Genomic DNA, 9,510 nt, shown 5'->3' on the forward strand with positions numbered 1-9,510 from the left:
TGTCTTTCTTATAATTCAACACCACTCTCTAACAAACTCTACTAATGCAGTCTCTACTGTTGCTGCCTTTTCCTCTCAGCTTAAGCTCTCTCTTGTACAAATGTCTAAATGGTACTGCATGGGAGCGATTAAATACAAGGTTTAATTTTATCTGTGATTATTCATCATTTATGGCTGACCACTCAATGGCATTCTAAACAACACTGTGTACATGGTTGCAGTTTTTAAGGTTAAAACATTCAAAAGAACTAACATTCTTTTCTTTTGGCTTCAGCAGCTGTTGTCTGTGTGTGTATGTGATCTGATCACAGTACAGCAGAGAGTAAGAATTCATCCTTCACTGCTGTTGTATGATTTCAGAGTTCGTACATATAATTAGCTGGGGTAGTAGGAGAATGGGAGGGATGGGACTTGCCCTCCTGCATGAAACAGTGTTTTTTTAAAGACTGATGTTTCTTTGTTTGCTTTTGTAAGTGTTCTTTTTTTCCTTAGGTAATCATGTATGTACATACTGAGAGTTTTACGTCTATATCACTTAATGTGTCAATAAAGCCCAAAAGTGTTACTGTTAACTGAGGAGAAACTTCTTTTCACTTTTAAACACTGATGTAAAACGGGACTTAAACTGGTAAAGCTTTCCTGTCTATAAATGAATGAAGTAATAAAGAGACAAAGAAAGGCTCAGTCTGTGTTAAATAATACATTTTTGCTTTCATATTCCTAAAACACTGTAGAAATACACATCTGTCAAAGCTCTTACATCAGATTCTAAATCAGTGTTAGTCTGTCAACAATCTGAACTTGTTTCTAAGGCGCATTTTATTTGCTGAAAATGACACTTTTGTATTACTTTACTTATCACTTTCCTTTCCTCTTTTCCATAAACGAGGAAAATAAATGTGGTAGTTGAGTTCATAGTAAAATCAAGGTTGTTAACTGAAATTAGATGTAAGTGACTGCAATAATGCATGGTGCTGTTGAAACAATAACAAAGCGTACTTCATAAAATAAATCATTTGGATAGCCCAAAGACTGATGTGTCTAATATTTCAAGGCCCACTGCATACATTTTCAGTATCATAAAGACGTAACATACATACATATGAAAAAGCAGAGCATCTTTCAGAAAAGATGCCCATGACTGACTTAGCATGGTCTGATGTCAGAAAACACAGACTACAGTCTAACACCAGGAAGCAATTATTCAACAAACAGTAAGTGTGTCTGTGTGAGGAACATCCTAGCAGTAGTGGGGGTGAGAAGAACGGGATTAAAAACACATGGGAAGGCTTAGCTGTAACTAGAAACTGTTCCAGATGGTACTCCTGAGTTTGTACAGCCTTACTGGCAAGTAGATAAAAGTGAAAGGAAACGATTTGTCAATTTATCCTTACCTGTTCTCTGTTTAGAGATTCATATACTTTCAGAACTAATGGGCATGTCTGACAATGGGCTGGAAAAGTCATCATGAGGGCAGATTACACAGAGGATCCGTCCATACAATGCAAGTTCACAGCTTCTCCAGTGTGTGAAGTCTCCTATATGCTTAAAAGAATGAATAACACAAGCCATTGGAAAACAAAGAGGAATTTAATCTGCACAGTGAAATATGGGTGCACACTGACCTTTCCCCTTACACTCTCACAGCAAGGGTAAGGTAATCCCACCCTCTGCTACCAACAGCACATGAAAAAAAGAATAAACTTTAACAAACAGTACTATTAACAAAACTATCTGCAAGATTTAAAGTTAACATGCTTCAGAGCTCCTCAACACATACTGGTTTATGCTACAGTAAAAAAAATCAATCCTTTAAGGACCAAGCTAATTATTGCCTACTTATACCTGTGCCAGTGTCTGTCACTATATCACCACAGCTGCAAACAATAAAGACAAATTAGCAATAAGATTTGGAAAATCTGGCAGTAAGATAAGCCAAAGCATGCAAAATTCATTCTCTGCACTTTAGTCACTGGTGGTCTGAGGAAGAATTGACATCCTGTCTCGTTCTCTGGCGCCTAAATCAAAGGGAGGAAATTATATTGCAATCTGGGTAAAGAGTTTCTGGCTACAAATAACTTCAGGCCTGTTACTGAATCTATAGCAAGAAGGAAACTGTCTGCTCTGAACATAAACTGAAGAAAAAAACAGCCAGGTCTATGATGTGTTCTCCCAGCTGCTTTCACTTTTCCTTCAGAAAAGAATTCTGACAGCTGTATAAATCTGACACCTTTAAAATACAAAACATAATTTTGGGGCAAATTAGCTCTATGAGGGAGAGTGTCTCAAGTACTACTTTGTTACATAAATTGCCTGTGATTAGCTCAAAAGTAATTTGCAAATTGAGAGCAAATATTTTCCTCTCCTATAGTTTAGAGCATGGTCAAGATTTATTGTTTTGACTGTCATAATACTCTGGAGTAGCTTGCTTACTCTTTACTCTCACTTCAGCCACAGATGACCCAACAATCATCCAACATGCAACACATCCACACGCAAATAATATGTCAGCCAGAGATGGGGCTTTTCTTCATAAATTCATAAGGGGCTTTTATAACTCTAGCCATGCAACCTTAATGTATCCCACGAGTTATTGAGCCTTAGAGGTTAGTAAAGGGGTGTCAAGTTAGGGAATGGCTTAATGGCTGCCACTGTCCATCAGGGACATGGGTATCAGACTATGAGTGACTTTCAGAGTTCCCATCTACTGGTCCAGGTTGTGCTTGATAGGGTTAGCAAAGAATTCTGCTTCACATTGATGGGAAGCCTATTCCAGAGAAGCCCACCAACATGTTTAAGACACAAGCAAAGTTTAAATCCTCAGGGTTCTGGAGCTGTTTGTTTTGCAGATATGCAAAAGGGCCATCACAGCAGGATCCAAGGATACTGCTGTAGGAAATAGAGTATGTATATATATATATATATATATATATATATATATATATATATATATATATATATATAGGGCTTTGAGGTGATCTGCATAGAGCATTTTGTTTATGTCCTGTATTCTTTTCATGAGAAATCTCTGTGGATGTTCCAGCAGCTGTACGTGCCAGGTCAGATACACACCGAAAGGGGTGCTAAACTCAATGATGGGTCTGATAATAGCTGATTACAGTGGCACGATGAATTCCCTGGACCTAGATGCCATGCCCTTACCTATAAGTTGAGTGACATAGAATTATTTTCTTACTACACTAGATATATATATTGGTCGAAAGCCAGGTTACTAACCACGATTCCCAAAATCACTGACTACCATGTCTATGTTTAGGGGTGTTTTATCAATGAGGTAGCTTCCCTGGTGACCGACTTCTGAAAAGGTACTATTATGCATTTCTAGTCATTTAGTTTTTTAAGCCATGGTTTTGGCACTAGTCATTTGTCTGTATTAGGCCTTCCTGTAAGATGTTAGTATCTTGGAGAGTTTCAATGATTGCTCCAAGCTTGCAATCATCTGCAAACTTGGTAAGCCAGAGGCCCTTGACATGGGCCTTCACTTCTGAAAAGCAGATGCCAAAGAGCAGTGGACCCAGCATAGAGCCCTGCGGCACTCCAGTGGTGACCAGACTCTTTGTGGAGATGGACTCCCCAGTCCTATCTTCCTGGCTTCTCTCTGTGAGCCAGCTGGATCTCCAATTAGTAACATGGGGGTTTATGCCTAATTCCATGAGTTTGTTTACAATGCCCAAATGGGGTACTGTATCAAATGCCTTAGCTAGGTCAGAATTGGTAGTATACACCATTTTGGCCTCATCCATTGCTTTGCTGACCTTCTCAAAGAAATCTGCCAGGTTCAGTAGCATGACTTGCCTTTGACAAAACCAAACTGCTTAGGGTCCAGTTTCTGAAGGTCGCATATGTCACTGTTAATCATTTCCATGACAATTCTAACCATGGCTTTGTATATGAGACTAGTCAGACTAATGGGTCTGTAGTTTCCAGGATCCATTCATGGTCCACTCTTGTGCAGAAGGATAAACATTGTAGTCCTCCATTCACATGACACAAAGCCTGGCTATGATTAAATAGCGACTCCAGTGGCTTTGATAAGTCATATTTCACACTATTTAGGAGGCATTGAAGCTGCATTATTGGCCTTAAGACAATGCATCTAATACCTGTGCCCTACTGATAGTTGAAGGGGTTATGTTAAATGGTAGTTCTGAGGGGGAGTTGGGGTGAGATGGGGCTAAAGTTGGAGCTGAATTTGTCAGACAGAAGACTTGCTTTACCTCCCTGTTCCATGTGTGCTATAACAGAGACCTGGTTCAAGGCAGTAGAAAGCACCCCTGCACTACCAGGCTATAACTCATTCCACACCTTTCTGCCCAGAACATGGACCAAAGCTCCAAAGACAGTGGTGTTTCCATATTCATAAAGAATGCGCACACCTCTAGATTGGTAGCCCAACATAACACATCAGAGATACTTCAGGTGCAGCTAACATTGCGTAAGACAGCGATTCAGGTTATAGCCTGTTAGAGGTCCCCAACCATGTCCCAAGACTCAGACTCGACATTCCTAAACACCCTGGAGAATATTAGGGTGTAACCTAACACTCTCATACTGGGTGACTTCAACTACCCCTCCATTAACTGGAAAAACTACTCATGTACCAATACACTTTCCCAACGTTTCCTGGAATTCATTAATTCCAATGCCTTGGACCAGCTCATTCTTATGCCCACTAGAGGTAGCAACATCCTTGACCTGGTCATTACTAACATGGGCGACCATTGCTCTACACCAATAGTCAACTATTCCCTGGTTAGATCCGACCACAGACTAATCACCTTGGAAATCCACGTCCCTCCCAGCCCCCACAAAGGTAACCACCATGAAAAACTTCTCCAAAGCTAACTTTGGGCACCTAAAAACAGAGGTGGCTAACTTCACGGCACCCATACAAATGGAGAATAGTTGCATGAATGCCAAATCATGCACCAATGCACTGTACAAACACGTACACAAATGCATGGATCTCGCCATATCCAATAGAACCAAGACACTATCCTCCAAAAAAAGGAAGTCAATCTGGTGGTCCCCTACTATAAACAAACTCTACAACAGGAGGAAAAGTACAGTTTTGTACCTACCATAAATGTAGATGTTTGGGTGTATACCCTGCTGCAGTCATCACACTTGGGTTATCCTGCCGTCAGGCAGTCCCGCAGTCAGCTATCCTGCCATCAGGTGGTCCCGCAGTCGGCCCGAACTCCAAAGTCTTGGTCCGGCGTCAGTTGCTGTCACTTCTTCCCTGACGTCAGTGCGCCAGGGGTATATAAGAGGCATCCAACACCATTTTCTTCAGTTTTTCTTGCCCCAGAAGTTAGGTGCCCCTAATAGGTATGCAAAATATATATACACACACACATATATATATATATATATATATATATATATATATATATATATATATATATATATATATAGATATAGCTATATAAAAATAAAACAAAACCCTTAGGCACAAGCAAATACACCACAGAGGGAGTATAGAATAGAGTGGTAGAGATAAGTTCAGGTAGCTCAGAGGGGATGGAGTGAGGGTAACCTGGACTGCAGCAGGGTATACACTTGAACATCTACATTTATGGTAGGTACAAAACTGTACTATGTTCATCGTGTTACCCTGCTGCAGTCATCACACTTGGGTAGAATCCCAAAGCTAAGGATGGGTGGTGGAGTCAAACAGGGTTAGAAGAGGCTAGAAGGCCCTGCAAAACTGCAGTGGCAAAGCCAGCTCTAGTCTTAGAGTAAAGTGGTAAGTGGTAATGTTTGGTGAAGGTGTGCACTGAACTCCAAGTTGCAGCTTCCAGAATATCCTTGGTTGGCACCCCCCTGAGGCAGGCTGTAGGTGTAGCTGCTGCCCTGGTACAGTGGGGCCTTATGCTAGCAGGAACTGGTTTTCCATGGTGGGTGTAGCAAAAACGTATGCAATGTCCTATCCATTTGGAAATGGTCTGTTTTGAGATAGCCTTTCCTTGTGATGCTGTAGCATAGGATACAAAATGCTGGTCAGATTTTCTGAAAACCTTAGTTTTATCCAAGTAGTAACGCAGCTACCTGTGAATGTCCAAGGAATGTAGGAGTCTTTCTCCTTTGTTCTGTGGGTTTGGAAAGAAGGTGGGTAAATGGATGGTTTGATTTAGAGCCACACTGGATACCACCTTAGGCATAAAGGTGGGGTTAGTTCATAGAGAAACTCTGTCTTGATGAAAAATGTGGAAAGGCTCTACTGCCATTAGTGCCTGAAGCTCTGAAACTCTTCTCGCTGAAGTAATTGCTAGCAGCAGGGCAGTCTTCCATGATATAAACTTTAAGTCAGCTGAGAAAGCTGGCTCAAAAGGAGGTAGCATAAGTTTTTCCAGAACAAAGTTGAGGTCCCAAGTAGGTGTTGGTGCTCTCCTGGGAGGCCTAATGTTTTTGGCCCCTCTGAGAAACTGCCTTAGGAGTGGATGTGAAAATAAGGGAGGATCCGTGTTGTAGTGAGCTGAAATGCTGAGGCGTGGATTTTTAGTAGATGAAAAAGAAAGCCCTTTGTGTAACATCTCAGTTAAATATTGCAGAATCTGAGGTATGTCAGGCTGAAAGGTATTTTGGCCTTTAGCTTGGTTCCAGGTGCAAAACCTTTTCCATTTGTCTGAGTAGGTTTTCCTGGTGCTGGGCCTCCTGACCTCCAGAATAACATCCATAACAGCTTGTGAGAGAGGAGCTGGCTGGTTGCTTAGGTGATATGCCCTGCAGCCAAGTTTAAGGTTTTGAGCTGGTTGTGTAGAATCTGATTGTCTTGCTGTGTGAGCAGATGGGTAATTTGTGGTAGAATCCATGGTGGGCCCTGGGCCATATTCCTTAATAGTGGGTACCAGTGCTGGCGTGGTCAGTCTGGGGCAATGAGTATCATTCGGGTTCTCTCCATCCTGACTTTCAGCAGCACCTTTGTGAGAAGGGGTAATGGAGGAAAGGCATATACTGTCAGCATTTTCCAACTGAATGAGAGTGCGTCCACTTTCCAAGCTTGATGGTGAAAAGTCCTTGTGCAAAATTTTGTTAGTTGATAGTTTTGGGGGCTGGCAAACAGGTCTATGTCTGGGAGACCCCATTTTTCAGTTATCATTGCAAATACTTGTGGATCCAGTTTCCACTCGTGAGGATCCATGATGTTTCTGCTTAGGTCGTCTGCCAATGTGTTCTTTTTTCATGGCAAAAATTGAGCTTGTAATTGAACTTGGTACGCCAGTGCTGTGTTCCACAAGGTCATTGCTTGCCTGCATAGAGGGTAGGAGTGTGTACCCCCTTGCTTGTTTATGTACCACATTACTGTGGTGTTGTCTGTCCTTATGATAAGCTGTCCTGGATGTAAGAGGTCCTTGAAAGCTGTCAGAGCATTTTGTACAGCTAGCATTTCTTTTTGACTGATGTGCAGATTCCTTTGATCTGCAGTCCATATGCCTTGAATGCACCGTCCTGCCATGTGTGCCCCCCAGGCATAGTCCGATGCATCTGTAGTCATAGTTTGCCTGGCTGGGGGTAAGGTGAAAGGCTGACCCTTGTTGAGGTGACATGCCTGTGACCACCATAGAAACTCCTGTTGAAGGCAGGGAATGAGAGGTATCATTGTTTCCAAGCTGTGGCTGTGTTGAGTCCATACGCTTTTTAGGTACCATTGTAATTTCCTCATATGCAGTTTTGCAAATGGTATTAGTAGTATGCAAGATGCCATGAAGCCCAAGGCCTGCAGAATTTTTCTTGCAGGGAGTTGGGTCTTTGTTGCCATTGCTCTGAAGTATTGAGTTAATTGTAGTTGTTTGTCTGGCGTCAGATAAGCCATCTGGGCTGTTGTATTCAAGCTGGCACCCAGGAATGTCATATTTTGTGAGGGCACTAGTTTTGATTTCTTTACGTTTACTGTGTACCCTAGGCAACTTAGAAGATGTTTTACAAAGGCCAGGTGTTGTAAGAGAATGTCCTTGCTTTCTGCTTGGATGAGGCAGTCGTCCAGGTATGGGTATATTTGAATTCCTCTTTGTCTGCAGTATGCAATTACCAGTGCCAGGCATTTTGTGAAGACCCTGGGTGCAGTAGATAAGCCAAAGGGCAGTGCAGAGAATTGGTAATGGGTTGAACCTCCAATGAAACGTAGGTATCTTCTGCAATTTTGTCTGATAGGGACATGCAGGTATGCCTCCTTGAGGTCCAACGATACTAGCCAAGCTTTCTTGCCCAACATGGGAAGAAGCTGCTGTAGTGTTAGCATCTTGAATTTGGGTACTTGCAAGAAGGTGTTTAAAATTGAAAGGTCCAGAATGAGTCTCCAAGCATTGTCCCTTCTGAGGACTAGAAAGAGCCTTGAGTAAAATCCTTGGCCTTGCTCCTGTGTAGGTACCAGGTGAATGGCTCTCATGTCCATGAGAGCTGTAATTTGTTTTTGTGCCTCTGCCCATTGATTTTGTGACAGGTTTGGCATTCCTTTTATCCATGGCAAGGTGTGGAAATGGAATCTGTATCCTTGTGAGATAATGTCTAGGACCCATTTGTCCTTTGTGACAATGCACCAGTTGTCTGCAAAAAGTGCTAATTTTCCTCCCAAGGGAGCTGCCAAGAGAGTTTTGCTTGGCAGTTTGAGGTATAAGTCATTGTGCTTGCCTTCTAGTAGTTTGTGGCCTGTCTTCTCCTCCCTTCTGTGTTGCAGTGCCCCATTGGTGAGGTTTGTAAGGGATTTGTGCTTGTCCTCTGCCCCTTGGGCGCCTGTTTTTACCCCTCTGTGGTCTGTCAGAAGCTGGAAATGACAAATTTTTTGTTGGCCAATTTCTGCTGAAGCATGGGGGCTGTACTTGTAAGAAATCTTTGACCGTCTGCATAGATTTTGCCTTATCCTCCATTTTCTTTAAAACCTCCTCTGCTTTAACCCCAAATAAGACATCCTGCTGTAAGGGTGCATCTAGTAACTTTGCTTTAACATGATCAGGCAGAGATTGTTCCTTTAACCAAGCATGCCTACGTATAACAGACCCAGTAACAGCTGCTCTAGAGGAAGCTTCCAAGGCATCAAAACCACATTGTAAAGTATGTTTGCTCACCTGTTCACCTGCATGCAGCAGATCCTGCATTTCCTTGAATTCAGACTGTTGAGGGTGCATACCCATCTTTTGTTTTATTTGAGACATTAGAAATTGCTGGTATTTAAGCATGTGAAATTGACAATTTAGTGCTCTCATAGCTAAAGTAGCTGAGGTGTAAACCTTCTTCCCCCACCTATGTAGTGCTCTGGTGTCCCTTTCAGAGGGTACAGGATTTTTAGCCATAGAAGCCTTAGCCCCTTTGGTACCCTGGGAGATTGTCTCTGGATCAGCAACAGGGCTTTTGTATAGGAATTTGTGTGAGTCAGGCACTCTATAGTATATATCTGGTTTGGCTGGAGCAGGAGGCAGAGAATCTGGATTTAGACTAGATTCTAAGAAAACATCATCCACAATGTCTAAAACTGGGGGGATAGCAAGGGGT

The sequence above is a fragment of the Protopterus annectens genome, chromosome 11.part0 (genome assembly GCF_019279795.1).
Source record: "Protopterus annectens isolate FY-2018-M chromosome 11.part0, PAN1.0, whole genome shotgun sequence".
Classification (NCBI taxonomy): Eukaryota; Metazoa; Chordata; order Ceratodontiformes; family Protopteridae; genus Protopterus; species Protopterus annectens.